At 41.5% G+C, this 16,194-nt stretch overlaps 1 protein-coding gene across 15 annotated transcripts in view; it reads right to left on the bottom strand.

The window, feature by feature from the left end:
* LOC309646588 (uncharacterized protein) overlaps positions 1 to 16,194 on the bottom strand; it is a 341,945-nt gene that overhangs the window by 193,439 nt on the left and 132,312 nt on the right. The window contains exon 3 of one of the 15 annotated variants that reach the window (XR_014255447.1): positions 6,564 to 10,238. The exons of 13 other annotated variants lie outside the window; for them this stretch is intronic. The gene's annotated coding sequence lies outside the window, so the exon portion shown is untranslated. Of the gene's footprint in view, positions 1 to 6,563; positions 10,239 to 10,264; positions 16,193 to 16,194 lie in introns of those variants that run through there. One more of the 15 variants, XR_014255448.1, reaches the window with a different exon arrangement.

Raw genomic sequence — 16,194 nt, forward strand, 5'->3', positions numbered from 1 at the left:
TTTGCATTAAAAGCACAATCCACCAAAGGAAAAAAAAATGATAAACTGGACCAAAATTTAAAACTTCTGTGTTGTGAAGGACCATGTTTAGAGGATGAAAAGACAAGTTACAAACTAAGAGAAACTATTTGCAAACCACATACACCACAAAGGGTTAGCATCTAGAATAAAGAACCCTTGAAATTCAACAGTAAAAGACCAAGCAGTTCATGTAGACAATGGGCAAAAGGCATGATCTTGCCCTGAACAGAATACAGAGATGACATTTAAACATAAAAGATGTTCAACGTCATTAGTCATGAGGGAAACACAAATTAAAACCAGGATAACATATAACCATTACACACCTATCAGAATGGCTGAAATAAAAAATGGTGGCAACACAAATGGCTGGAAGGCTGCAAAGAAACTGGATCACTCATACATTGCTGGTGGGAATGTAAAACGGCAAAGCTGCTCTGGAAGAAAGTTTAGAAATTTCCTTAAAAATTTAAACATGCAACTAACATACAACCCAGCAAGTGCACTTGTGGGCATTCTTCCCAGAGAAATAAAAACGTAAATTCACACAATAACCTGTGCTCGAATGTTTATAGCAACTTTACTAGTAATAACCACACATTAGAGTTCAACCCAGATGTCCTTCAATGAGTGAATGATTAAACAAAGTGGGGTACATTCATACCATGACATACTACCCAGCAATAAAAAGAATGATCTCTCTATGCACCCCCTCTTTGCTCCCCTCCCCTCCTCAGGTAAACTAAAGAAACACGTCTTCTCTTATCTTAAAGGCAAAGTGCTTCATTGGATTTGCAAAGCCCATCCCTCTTGCCACCTGAGAGATCTTGGACCATCCCTCACTCTCTTCCATCTTTCTGACTTCTCCTCCTCTTTGGAAAACACCTCCCTGCCCCATCTTCACTGACACCTTCTTACCGCTTCCCATCATGAAGAAATTTCTTTAAAAAACAGTCTCTGCTCATCACCTTTATCCCCTTTTCTCCTTAGCCTACTTTCACTAAGGCTCTGGTTCCCTTGATTGTATGGAAACTGTTCTTGTTTAGGTTCTCATATCCAGAATCCTTTAAAAAAAAATCTAGGGCTTCCCTGGTGGCGCAGTGGTTGAGAGTCTGCCTGCCAATGCAGGGGACGCGGGTTCGGGCCCTGACCTGGGAGGATCCCACATGCCGCGGAGCAGCTGGGACCGTGAGCCACAATTACTGAGCCTGCGCGTCTGGAGCCTGTGCTCCGCAACAAGAGAGGCCGCGACAGTGAGAGGCCCGCGCACCGCGATGAAGAGTGGCCCCCGCTTGCCGCAACTAGAGAAAGCCCTCGCACAGAAACGAAGACCCAATACAGCCAAAAATAAATAAATAAATTTAAAAAAAAAAATCTAGTCTTTATGGAAAGCACCTTTCTGTTGCTTTTGACACATTTGATCGCTCTCTTCTTCTGGAGATAATTTCTTTCTCAGCTGTTGAGACTCCTGTCTCCTCCCAGTTTGACAACTGGTAGCTTCTTTTGCCAACTTCCTTCACCACACACACTAGGAGAAGGGTCAAGATTTAATAACAGTACTATTTCTCCCTTGTTTTATCAATAACTTTCTTAAGTAAAATTACTTTTTTCCACTGCAGGTGGAGAACACAAAGCTCCCTAGCACAGTTGGGGCCACTGCCTTGGTTCCCGCTGAGTTCCCAGCACCAGACTCACCACTGCTTTTGTGCTATCAGACAAATGTCAACCCAGTGCAAACGGCAAATAACATCTTGATATTATTATGAGATAATTTTGACCCAGAAAACCCCTGAAAGGGTCTTGGGGCTTTCCTCCAGTGGAACACATTTTGAGGAACACTGCAATGTACCAAATGTCTTCAAGAAAGAAGAAAATAACGGGACACAAGAACCATTAACAGAGTTATTTTATGACAATTTTCACAAAATAAAATAGTATTTGAATCTTCATAAAAAAAGAACAGATAACGCCATAAGGGAAATTCAATACTGGAAGTCTTAGACAGAATGAGGCTGCACATAAAAATTCATGAAAACTTATACAATATGCCCAAAATATCGCTAAGGAAGCTGATTCTCTTCAGGAAAAAAAAGGAAGGGTCTGCAAAATATCATTGGGGTAGTTATTAGAAAAATTAAAGACTATTGCTCATCATTTCAGAGGTAAAATGGTTCCACCCATGACATGCTGACTTAAGTCCATCCCCACCATCATGGATGTTCAGGTCTCCAAACACATCACGTGGCTATGACCACAGCTCTTCTAATGGTTTCTTACTTTCACTGTTTCTTCACTCCCACTGATCCTATTCACTTGGGGCTGATTCATATTCTACATAGCAGATCCGATGAACACTTCCAATAGTTCCATAGCCTAAAGTACACTCTGACATGTCCCAACTCACCCAACCATCCCGTCTGTCTCCTGCCACCTGCCCTCTCTCCTGCTCCACTCACACCATCTGCATTCACCAGGGAGGGCTCTCCATTCCCTAAAAATCGTGTTTCTTTGTTTCTGCATTCATGCCTGTGGCTAATGACATCTTCTCAGCTGCGGATATTTGATAAAATGTACAGTGTCACCTACATCTGTCAACTGTTAGATTAAATGGCATATCCTAGTATTAATTTCGAGGGTCACTTTATGATACCTTAGAGAGTCAAGGAAGTGAAGCGGCTTCTACCTGGAGATCTAGAGGGTCAATGGGAGACGGTCCATCAAGGTGAAAGGATGTAATAATGGGGCAAAAGGAAGACAGAACTAAGGCCCATAACTTTAACATCCTCACGTGCTATTGTATTTAATTAATGTTTCTTGACTTAATACGTCTTCTTTTAAAAAAACATACTAATGTAAAAACCTCCTGATTTTTTAATTAGTTGAAAACCAACTCAAGAGAAGTTTTAAGTATTCTGCAGACCAGCATCTGGCATTTCCTCTTAGACAAATGAGCCAAAGAAGTGAAGGTTGCCAAGGGCACGTCATGTCCTTTCATCCTCCTACAACGGTGTTTTCAAAGCTTCTCTTGAATTTGAGTTGCTATTTGCACACCCTCCCTTGTATCTTTCTTCTCTCATAGAAACTCAACCTCCATCAAAAAAAAAATTAAATAAGCATTCGGTGCATCTAAAATACAGTGAGAAAGGGCTTGACAACACACCGTACATAGATGTTAGCTCGACGTGGTGCTACATCATGTCCCGGCAGTGGCAGCACCTGAACGTGACTAATTCTTCTTCTCACGTTGACATTGTGGAGTCTGACGGCAGCTTGTTTAGGCATCTGACATGCTCTTATCTACATATGTGTTGCCTCTGAGTTTAGTTTTACGACATCAAAACAAATTATAGCAAATTTGTGGAGAAACCCAGGAAAATGTGTTGAAATGTAAAGCAGTACTGAAAATGGAAGTTAGGTGCTATATACATTGTAACTAAGATCCTTCATTTCAGCATCAAGCCGGGAACTAAGAAACTTCAATAGCCTTTAATAACAATCAGTTTTCACTCTTGTATTAGAATTATCTTTAAAAATTTTAACCTTGAGTTTCCTTTTTTTTACATGTCATTTAACAACAAATGATGGACAAATAACACAACCTCATTCCAGAATATTACTCCTTATGATAAACCAAAAGACTGTTTTTTACATGATGAGTCTGAAGCAGAGTGTCTGCAGTATTTTCCCAATAACCCTGAGCATAAAAGATACATCAGTAGAAGACCAAGATTCAGCACATCAGGTGTGAGAGACTGCATCCTTCTGTAGACGGTAGAGCTAATTAATGAGCTTTGTAAAAAAGGAAGGAAAACACAAAATGGTTCTTTTGGAAGAAAACGTGATATTAACAATTAGTGTTAACAGAAATAAAACTCTAAAGCAAAACAAAGTCTGTAGGTCCTATAAAACACTCCCTAAAAGTAGTAAGGTCCTGGGTGTGTCAAAGGCACAGAGGGAGCCCCTCCAGGAAGTGTAAAGGCCACCACGGCCCGCGTTAGGGCCAGACGCACAGACTCCTTTCTCACCCGCAGTGGCTGATGGCTCGACCTTCATATTGGCCTTGATCCTGACGCGCTGTGTGGTCAATTCTCAAAGCGCCCGAGGAGAGGACCACCTGCCACCCTCCTGGGGTGTGAGGCCGCCCTCCTGCACAGAGGGAAGGAAGCTCTTCGGGCTGTGTGTGTCTCGGAGCCAAGAGCCATGCCTGCAGGAAGGTGGGGTCTGACCGCAGGAGCCCTGGGTACCGGGATGCTGTGACAGTTCCTCCCCAACCCTGCATCCAGCACAGAAGCCCCACCCTTGACGACCCCAACGGAGCCGCTTAGCATCCTAACAAATCCCCCAACTTCAGGCTCCCCTCACCTTCCCTCACCACAGTCAGAGAACAAAATTCACAGCCAATCTGATCAGGGCAGCAGCACTAGCCTTAGAATAAAAGCTGAAATTCTTCCCCGGGCTCCTGGGGATGACACAGGCCGGCCCCGCCCTCCTCTGCAGGCTCAGGCCCGCGCCTTGCTTAATGCAGCACTACCAGGGCAAAGTTTGGGTAGGAGAGGAATCAGATCTACACTCGTTTGCATTAACAACGGTTTTTAGTCCTAGATTATCCACCAAATGAATACTAAATGCAATCTGCAAATACCTCCAAACATTTATCACCTGTATGCAATGTATGCAATATTAAAACACGATTGAACTATACCATTTAAAGGGCCAAGGCAGCATGTCAAGCACGGTGATTCTGTGACCCTCACAGCTGTGCCCCCAGCCTCACTGCACTCTGACCTCTGAACTTGGACCGAGTCCACATTCCCCGTCATCTCTAACGTCTCTAAGTAAATGGATTGACATTTTCAACTGTTTCAGTGAAAATCTGTCATGTTCAATGTCTTGTTATATAAGGAGAAAATAATAGCTAATATTTATTGAGTATGTACACAAATGTGCCAGCTACTGTTCTAAATGTTTCAGAGTACAAATACATTCAAATCAATCTCCACAATCACCCTACGTTGTAGGAAATATCACCCCCTCCCACATACAGACAAGGGGATGCCAGTAAACAGCAGCTAACCCACCTGCCCCAGGTCATCCAACTAGCAAATGAAGAAGCAGAGATGTGGGTCTCAGCTTTCCGGCGCCAGCGTACACCTCCTACCCGCCCTAATCTTACGCAGACTAGAGCAAAAAGTTCAGTCAAGAGAAATTCACAAACGTAGAGGTATTTAGAATCTAATCTGGTACCTGAATTAACATGGTCGTTCGGAATTCCAAGCCCAGAGAAACCTTAGACAAGCTCTCTTCTCACAGACTGTGGACCTTGTTCTGTGACGTCCCAAGGGTTCCCTGGAAGTTCCTGGGTCCCACGGGGATGGGGTCGGTGGTCCGGCACCCTCCCCACTCTTCACAGACACCTGCTCTCCTTTAACCGTTTAATATCTTAGAGCTTCACTTATGATTTCATTTCACCTACAATTTCATTTTGTACTAAATGAGGATTCTGCCACTTTTGAAAAATGTTTAAAACCACTGAACTTTCCAATAACTTCATTTCAAAAATCAGGAAACTGAGTCCCAGACAGGATGCTCTAAGGACGGCCACACATTCAAATTCTGAAACTTGAAACACAGCAAATTATGATGACATAGTTAAATCAAAGATGACCTTCTGGGTGATGTTTCCATGTCCATGACAGTCCTATGATAATTAGGATAATTAGTTTAAGCTTTTTTTTTTTTTTTTTGCTCTCGTGGAAAGAAAGTATTTATTTGTTCCCACAATCACTTCTCACAACCACAAATACCTTCTTTTGTCCAGGCAGTTCTTGGAGGTAGGCTGCCCTCAGCTGCACAGATAATTCTGCAGCCTCTCCTTCTAACACCACTTGATCCTGGGGGTTTACTGTGAATTGTGGGTGAGCTAAAGAGAATTTTAAATCACATCAAAATTTTAAGTTATTTGATAGTTTTTTATTCCAAGGGAAAAATGGAAATATGTTTAAATATGTTGTGTAACTAGAATGTCTCTAATTATTTATGATGAAGGCTATTTCGAGTGTGTAGGTGCCTGCATGTGTTTGTGCCTGTCTGCAAGGAAGCCAGAAATATACAGATCCGGTTGGCAAAGCAGAAAAGCAGTCATCAATAAGAAGGGATTATTTCTAAATCTTAGGGGAGCTGCTTCATATGATTAAATCCTCACAGCTGTGATTTATTAGACGCGATAGACACATTTAAAATACAAATCAGGGCTTCCCTGGTGGCACAGTGGTTGAGAGTCTGCCTGCTAATGCAGGGGACACGGGTTCGAGCTCTGGTCTGGGAAGATCCCACATGCCGCGGAGCGACTGGGCCCGTGAGCCACAATTGCTGAGCCTGCGTATCTGGAGCCTGTGCTCCGCAACAAGAGAGGCCGCGACAGTGAGAGGCCCGCGCACCGCGATGAAGAGTGGTCCCCGCTTGCCGCAACTAGAGAAAAGCCCTCGCGCAGAAACGAAGACCCAACACAGCCATAAATAAATAAATAAATAAATAAAATTTAAAATACAAATCATATTTGAATCATTAACAAAATTTTCTGCAAACTCTCACACACAGTGAAGTGTGAAACAATTTTCTCTATTCATTTCAGAAAGAAAAATGTGCTCCTTAAGATGAATGGATGTCCCTCTAACATGTGATATGATCCCTTTGACTAAGTCACATTCAAGTCAAATTCTAAAGATTTCCAAATAGTCAGATCTTTTACCGATGAATTTGTTTAGTGAACAGCTAATAGCTGCATAAACAGTTATAAAATCTGTTCATGACCCTTGAATTAATATGGAAAATAAATATTCTTTTATTTAAAGTCATCACTTAGTATTATTGGAGATAATACTAAGTGATGACTTTTCCAAGAGCTTTCTGAGATGACCTGACAGATCCCTTCTCCTTGTTATTCCATCTTTTCACAGTCCCTGCTGCTCTTTGCTCCTGCCCACCCTCTGGTAATACAAGAAACATGACAAAATAAATCATATTTGGCAAAGTGTATTTGTTTCAGGTTTCATGTTGTGTGCAGGTAATAAAGCTTTTTAAAAGTCTCCAATTCTAAGGGAGGCGCTAGGCTAAATAACTATGGTAGCAGGTAGATTCTTAGGTCACCCAAACCCATGAAAGCCCTCGGGAACGCCTGCAAGATATTGGTAATCAGGTCCCAGAAAAGTTGACCTGGCTCTGAGCTCCACGGATGAAGAAATTCCGGCTGCGGGAGGCTGAGAGGAATGACCTTCAGAGCTAATACCTGACAGAGACAGTGTGAGACTCTAGGTCACTCAACCCCCGGCCAGCTGTTCTTTCCGGAACATTACGCTCGCTCTTAAAACTACCAGGAATCGGGCTTCCCTGGTGGCGCAGTGGTTAAGAATCTGCCTGCCAATGCAGGGGACACGGGTTCGAGCCCTGGTCCAGGAAGATCCCACATGCCACGGAGCAACTGAGCCCACGTGCCACAACTACTGAGCCCATGTGCCACAACTACTGAGCCTGCGCTCTAGAGCCCGCGAGCCACAACTACTGAGCCCACGAGCCACAACTATGGAAGCCACGCGCCTAGAGCCCGTGCTCCGCAACAAAAGAAGCCACCGCAATGAGAAGCCCATGCACCGCAACGAAGAGTAGCCCCCGCTCGCTGCAACTAGAGAAAGCCCGCGCGCAGCAACGAAGACCCAACGCAGCCAAAAATAAATAAATTAAATAAATAAATAACTACCAGGAATCGCTTGCAATGAATAAAAATATTTCTACATTAAAAAATGAATTCATGACACAGTAAAAGCAGGTTGTAAGTAGTTAAGACAAGTCATCTAGTCAAGGCACCAATGATGAGAAATTCAATTTCAACTTTTTAATAGTAACTAAAGCTCACAGTTAGCCAAGTCAGGGTGGAAAGTATTGTTACAGTCAATGTGTTCTCACACACAAAAAATATTGTTTTACATTTCCTAAGACTCTACATCCTACAAAAAATAGGAAATAAAAACCACTAAAATGACCAACTTGCTAGATCACTAACGAAATTTTGATCTAATGGTGAGTAACCCCCGAAGTCCTTAGCATCCAAAGGCAGGAAGTGTGGGCTGGAGGAATCAGACAGGAACAGTGGGTCGATATTTCTGGGCCGCCTTCTCACGACAGTGGCCAGGAGTCCCACCCCAGCGTTATTTTATTAAATCCCACACTTCTGGTAGATTTTACAAAGTCCTTGACCATGATGCTTACACAGAAAAGCATTTTTATTTACACTGTTGATGACTATAGGCTTGTTCACCCGAGTGCCCACACCGTGATTCACACCTTTTCTTGAATCTCTTTCTTTTTTAAAAATTTTATTTATCATTTGCTAGGCCTGTCTAGGGAAGGAAATTAATCTTTGGGTAATTGTGATCTTGGCTTAAAAGGACATTAAAAGAACTACAGAAAATTGATACAATATCTGTTAAGATGACACAAAAAGGGTACATCTTAAAATAGTTAGTCTCTGCACCAGTCAAATAAAAGAAGCCTCTTTTATAAATGTAGTGAATGATTAATGGGCCATTTCAAGACCAATTAAAAGTCTCAACACACAAATCTACAAGTATGCAGTTGCAAGAGACAAAAGATAAGCAGATGGCAATTTCAGTGCCAACGGATTGGCAGAAAGAAATCATTAGCATATTGTAGCCTGAGAAATGAACAGGACCTTAGACACCAACGGATGCAGATGAACAAACAGATAAAACAGAAACTAATGCAAGAAACTGACAAGCTGGGTGTGAAATAAGGGAGCCAGTTAGAGGGCAAATGTCTAATCAGGTACCTTGCTTCCGAAGAACAGCCATTAAATACAAAATAACGCCAGTAAAACAAAACTGAGCACCATTTCTTCAAGAGCATTTTTCAATCTCGACACACTGAAAGCCTAAAAATAATGTTTGGGTCCTTTAAAGGTAATTTCCCCCAGGAGTTACCAAGAAAAAACTTCATTTCTGCACCTTCTTTTCAGAGCACAGAAAATTTTTTTCAGGATATTAACATTTCTAGGGGAAAACACACTTTTTTCCTCAGACATGTCAATGGAAACAAGAAATTATTGCTCTATTGCTACTTAAGGGGTTGGTGCTAAACAGTTCAATTCAGAAAACACTGACTGACTTCTGGTGGGTCAATCCCATGGCTCACACCACCTAACGCTGCCTAACCAGGACCCCACGGGGCTGGGCAGGTCCCTATTTCTAAATTCTTTTAGAAAGAGTTTCTCAAGGTCGGGTTTTTTTTCTCTTATTCCATATGAATTTTTCTTTCTTTTTTATTTATTTATTTATTTATTTATTTGTTTGTTTGTTTGTTTGTTAACATCTTTATTGGAGTATAATTGCTTTACAATGGTGTGTTAGTTTCTGCTGTATAACAAAGTGAATCAGCTGTACGTATACATATATTCAGGGTCGGTGTTTTGATAGGTAACAACCTATGCAAATGTAAGATAAGTAAAGTAATAAAATTTAAGTAAATTTTAAGTAAAACTATTAAAATAATAAAATTTCTTAACTAAGTGACAATGTCTATGGCTCCAGGAAATGCTTAAAAAGGATAACTGTAAATTATTATGTTCTTGTCCACAGATGAAAAACCGTCTTGGACAACACAGAACTTCCGGCATCCCTCCAGCATCACAGGACAGGACTTCCGGCATCCCTCCAACATCACAGGGCACGACTTCCGGCATCCCTCCAGCATCACTCACACTCTGCTCTTTACTGACCCTCTGAGCCCACAAAGAGTGTTGCACGCACGTGTGTGCACACGCATACACACACGCACACATAGCCCTACACCCACACACAATACCCACGACAGAAAGGGAGGGGCAAAAGAACGGCAGAAGAACACGAGGGCTTTGCAACATCGCTGCACGCCGGGGCCTATCAATTATCTGCTGTGCTCAGAACAGGTTTCTTAGAGCTTGGCTCCCGCAGCCCAGGCAACCTGCACGAGCCTTGGGCGTCCTCCTCAGCTGTGCTGAGCGGGCAGCGTGGTCAGCAGAGGACGCACCTTTTCACCTTCCCGGCTGCAGGGTCTGCCCTGCATCTGTGAGGTGTTCGCAAGCACAGCTATCTTCTGACCGTTCGCTGCCAGACTAATGACTTCACCCCTTTTATTGCTCATGGTTGATTACAGCATTTGGATAAAGGCTGAAGTGAAAAAAAGAAAAAAGCCAAGTTTTAAGGTGAAGCAGATTAGTTTTGAAAATTTTATTGTGTCCAAAAAAACGGCAAATAAAATTCTGTATCCACTGATTTACGTGACGTTATTTTTTAAGTTGAAAACTAATTTTCCGAGTGTGGCAGCATGAACATTTCCGCCTGCCCTCCTGCCCCGGTGCCTTGTACGATTCTGTCGGCTGCAGCTTGAACAGAGCCTTGGTCACTGTTGGCGGGACGGGTGAGCCGGCCGTGGTCCCCAGTGGGATACTCCGCAGGTGGAGCTGCCCGAAGCAGCAGGTGGCGGGATCCGCCCAGTGCCGCTCCATCGCTCCTGGTGCAAGTGACACGGGGGCGTGGGGAGCCAGTGGCCACAGACTGCACAGCTGTGCTCGTGCCACTGAAAACCTCTGCGTCCCCGGGCTGGATTACAAAGCTGGGCTTGGCCAGCGGAAAGGGAAGAACCGAACAGAACACCGCAGTAGCAGTTTAGAAGGTGAATTCACTCGACATTGTGGTTTTAAGATTGTTGTCATTTTCCAGACGCCTTTGTACTAAAATATTATGTACACAAGTTAAATTCTCAAATAATGCAATCTAAAATAAATTAAATCTGGATTTGATATAAATACATACATATTTTTTAAAGACTGGTTGTCTTGATGCCATGATGTACTGTGACACTGCTAGAGCCCACCTGTTCCTTATTTTAGGGACTAAATGTTCAAATGTTCCCATTGAAAAATGTCCTCTCCAGGCCCCCATTCAGTTAAGGGCGTTCATGTGACACAGTTCTGCAGTGACACGTAGGCACAGGTCACCAGGAGGAGCTTCCTTCCCAAACAAAAGGGCAAAACCTAGCTAGTCAGGGCTCTTCCCCGCTTGCTACCTGGGATTCGGGTTACGGGAGCCACTTTGTGACCAAGATGTGACAATTATGAGGAGGAGAAAGAGGCTGACACGCAAAGGATTGAAAAATAATAAGATATCATTGCACATTGGGCTAATGAAGCCGCTCTGGGCAAACCTATCCTGCACTATTCGGGGCATATGAATAAGCCACACACGTATACACACGTACACACGTGTACACACGTACACATGCACACATACACGAGTTTAAGCCATGTCTAATCAAGTTTTCAGTTACTTTCAGCTAAACACATTGCAAAGTGATTCACCAAGTACCCTTGTAAACACAAAATTTCGACTTCCATATAGCGTGTTCCATTCATTGATTCATAAGAGTTCCACCTTTTCTGGGAATTTCAAGCAGAAGTTAAAGATTTACTGGGGTGATAAAATGCCTAATTATTAGGCTTAAGTTGTGGAGGCAGCCTTAATTCCTGAGATGAATATACGCTGAAGAGTAAATTGATTTAATCTATTTCAGCAATAAAAACTTAATTCAATTTTGGCAATATTAACACCTGACGTATGTTAGTAAAATGGTAGATACTGGACAGAGGTGAAGATGCAGAGGACACACGCCTTCCCTCCTGTGCTCCTGCAGTTGCTACGGGGGCAGAGGACAGAACACAGTCTGTAAAACTACAATACTCCTTGGCAATCGTTATATTAGAATTAGGTGTAAAGTGCTACAGAAAAATAAAGTGCCAGCAGGAGGGGAGGGAGAGCATAGGGAAAGCTACTAATAATCAAGGTAAGAAAGGTTTGGAAGTGAGTCCCCTGGCAGCAGAAGTGGAAAGGAAGATAATCTGACATGTCTCGGAACTACGTTTTTAGGGACTTGAAGAAAAGGTAGCTGTAGGGGCGGACTGCCTTTAACAAAGGTTATTGATCCTTCTTCATTAAACCAAATGTGTTTATTGGCACATTTTCAAGGAAAAAAGCCAATAAGTAAATTCTGCTTATGCAAACCTGAGTGTTTTTACATCAAACACTTTACCTTTAAAATTCTCTCTCCTTTCCTTTACTCAGGTTGACACAGTTTTCTTTAATCACTCTTTCTCTTCTCCTAGCATGGAAGTGATATTCTCTTCCTATTTTTTAGTATTTGAGTGTAATTTTTAAGAGGCCTTCTTGAGTTAGCAAAATCCAAACTTTGTATCCCTCATCATCTCAGAAAAGAGGCCTGGAAATGATTTAATTATGTCTCCTGTCCTTACAATTTTTGGTTAGTGTGGTCTAACTTTTCTCTTCTCCCTTACTTAACCTTGGTCAGTACTTTACTTAATCTCAGTTAGTTCATATTTATCAGCGTGTTTTAAAAATGCTTTGTTTCCACCTTTGCTTCTTGCATATCACATCTTCTTATGGATCCAATTTCCTACTAACTGAGGCACATGTATTTGTAGTACTTTTAGCAAATACCCCCAAGTAAGGCTCAGTTCTTTGTCTGAAAATGTCTTTATTTTCCTTGACAGATAATTTAGCTGGATAGAAAACTGAAGGAAACCAATTTTATTTTTCCTTAACACCCTCAGTATATGTCATTGCCTTCTGGCTGGTGTAGAGTTAACTGTCAGTGTAATTGTTAGACATTCGAAGGCAATCTGAACGTTAACCGTGGAATGAAAAACTTTGTCTCCGACTTTCAATTTTCTGATCATAATGCACCAGGCATAGATTCTTTTTAAGCCCTGTTTGGGAGTCAGTACAATTCTTAATCTGAAATCTCATGATTTTTGTCATTTCTGGAAAATGCCTGGTTGTTACCTCTCCAAACATTGTCTTCAGTTCTTTGTTTCTAACCTGTCTTCCTGGAGCTCCTCCTGGATCTGCGTGGGATCTCTGCATTGTAATCTCCATGACTCTCAACCACTCTGAAATCTACTTTATTCCAACAAATCTACCTTCTAATTCTCTAATTCCACTTTTGCTTGTGTCTAATCAGTTTTTACCCCACTCCTCTAAGGACTTTTTTTGTTTTGGCCATGCCACACAGCATGTGGGATCTTAGCTCCCCGACCAGGGATCGAACCGGCACCCCCTGCATTGGAAGCGCGGAGTCTTAACCACTGGACCACCAGGGAAGCCCCTCTAAGGACCCTAAAGTCAGGATAGAGGTTATCTCCAAGGGAGGAGAGACGGGTGATGCTAAGAAAGGGACACTAAGTAGCTTCTAATGAATTGACAGTGGGGTGTTTTTTCTTAGCCTGGCTTATGTTAAACAGATATTTGTTCAAAGTATTTGCTATACTATATTTTACCTTTCACGAACTTTCAGTATACGTTTTATCTTCCTATAAAAAAAAATACTGACCAACAAACAGTAAGTTAAGACTTGCAGATGTTAAACATTTCTTGGTATAAATCCTTCCCTTTCATCTGTAATTTTTCTATGGTTAATATTCTAACAGACATTTCCACCTCTACTTCACCTTTCCTTCAATTTATTTCTTCCTTTTCAATTTCTTGGTTTCCTTTTTAATGATCTTAGTTTCTTTATTCATTGTATTTAAAAACCTTTATGTCATATTTTCCATTAGGCAATATGATTCTTGATTTGTCCCTTTCTAAATACTAGTCAGTGCCTTTGTAACCTTGAACACATAATGACTGAATTTAAACTGTAAGAAGGCAGAGCAAGCAGTTTTAAGACATTACAAGCAGCAATTTCCATTTCCCAAGTACTCTTGAACACTCTCCAGATAGAAATAAATTGAAGTCTTCTATCAACTGAAGTCTTTCTCCTGGGCTATATGCCAGATTTAATAGTATTCATAATCACCTTCTTGCCAAAGTATTTTTAACCTACACTTATTAGTTTTTTGCAAGAATTAAAAACACATTCTACAAACATGTCTGAGTTTCTGACTACAATTAGATATCCAAATTATACACCAAAAGGACACAAACTATTTATAATATCTCTTAGAATATTACATGAAGAAAAGCATAAAAATTCAGAGTTGATTATATGCTGGCTTGTCAGTAAATGGAGCATTAGAAAGCAAATTTCTGTCATAAGCTATCATCCGAGTAATCTTCCAAGGAGTCCAAATGTCACACACATATCTACACATGGGCATGCACATGCACACACACACACACAGGTATGTGTGTATTTATAGTCATCAATTCGTATTTAAAGCTAAGATAGGAATATATAAACAAGCATATAGATATTCTTTCATTTACATTAAAAGCTTGAAACGAGAATCAAATAATATCCCAAGAAGCCACACTCAGCTCTTTAAGAAAGGCCTGATAGCTTTAATAAAGCTGCCAGAATATAAAATATGCTTATTTAACCCAAAGTTGACATTATCTAAAATATACAAAAAGATATTAAAACAAATTTTCATCACTTTAGCGATATTTGTGGTCCTATCTTACATGGAAAAAAGGGCAGATTTGTTGAGTGTTTCTCCTAGCAATGAATAGTCATGACTATTTTATCTAAAGTTGGGAAAGCTAAATTACTGATTAGCCCTAAGCAATACTGAGGTATAAGTGGAGACTTTAATGCCGGCCTGAATGTCCTGTGATCTTGTTGAAAAATAATTTCTCAATATTTCTCCTTTGAAACGTGGAAGTTGGATTAAATGATTCTCAAAGACACTCCCGGCTCTAACAGCTCATGATGATAAAAACCTCCTTAAGTAAAAATGCAGATGATGAAAAGGAAATTGACCACACTTTTCACTAAATGCCTAAAAATCATTTCTGATATTATGCTCTTCCAAATGCAACTTTATATATAAACTTCATAGAAAGAGGACAAAAAAGGCATTTCCATTTTACATGCACAGAGAAAATTACACACCGCAGGTGAATTCCTCTACTGTAACCCATGCTAGCGGCCATCCACGGAGTGCGCTGGGGTGTTCACACATGGCCACCGCGGTCACAGCCTCCCATGAGCTCCCCCCGGCCACAGGAAGTCATGGTCACACCACAGCCCTGAATCCAGATGCCTGGGCAGGCAGGCGAGACTTACAACTGGGGTTTTTTTGTTTTTTTTGTTTTGTGGCCGCGCCTCACGGCATGCAGGATCTTAGTGCCCCGACCAGGGATCAAACCCATGTCCCCTGCCAGGGAAGTCCAGGCAAGACTTAAATAGTCCAGTTTAACTGTTTAAGTGACTATTAATGACTATTAATGTCTATTTTAAATCTTCTGAGTTAAAGTATTTAATTTCCTCTCATTTACCTTCTCTGTCTGTTTTGACTCCAGTTCTAGTTACCAAGAAAGAGATTAAAACAAAGGCTTACCTGGTGGCATATCTTGAACAGAGGAGGTACATTTCCATATTAACATTGTTTTGTAAAGCACTATATTCATTGATTATAAATGAATAACTGTAAGATGAAATGAACACATATTTGCTTTTTGAAGGTTTTCCTGCATCAATATCACACCAGGTGTGCGGAACAAAAGACAGCAGCCTCCTGACAATATCCAGTGAATAATCACAACGCAGAAATAGTTACTCACTTGGGCCTCTTCTCTGCTCAATGGGCAATTTCAAAGAAAAAAAAAAAACATTAGGTAAATTTATCTCTTCTATTTGAAAATAGAGGAATACATCACTTGACTTAGAAAATCCCTTTCGTTTAAAGGTCCCAAAGCATTTTTTAAAAAGCATGTCTTTAATTTTCTCAGTAGGTGTGTGAGGAATGGGGTGGTCGTGAGTTAGAAATGATAGAGAACAGGTGGAGAAACCAAGGCAGGTGTCGCACGCAGACCCAGTGTGACTCGCAGTGAACTGACACCCCCTCCCCCCGTTGTGGAAAGACTTCGCAGTGGGAGACGGGATTTATTTGATAGTAGGTGGCGCCTATATATTAGCCCTCAGCCACTTTCTCGCCTTCTCAGTTTCTCATCTAAATTACTGTCTGGACAGGCACAGGGGAAGAGATTTGGAATCACTAGGTGCCGGTGGCCACAGTCTCAGCCCGACCAGGACTCCACAAAACCTGGAGCAGCTTGCTCAAGTCACCTTTATGTCACTTTACCATCGATGGTCAGTGTACCACCT

The sequence above is a fragment of the Balaenoptera physalus genome (assembly GCF_965194825.1).
Source record: "Balaenoptera physalus genome assembly, chromosome: 17".
NCBI classification, from domain to species: domain Eukaryota; kingdom Metazoa; phylum Chordata; class Mammalia; order Artiodactyla; family Balaenopteridae; genus Balaenoptera; species Balaenoptera physalus.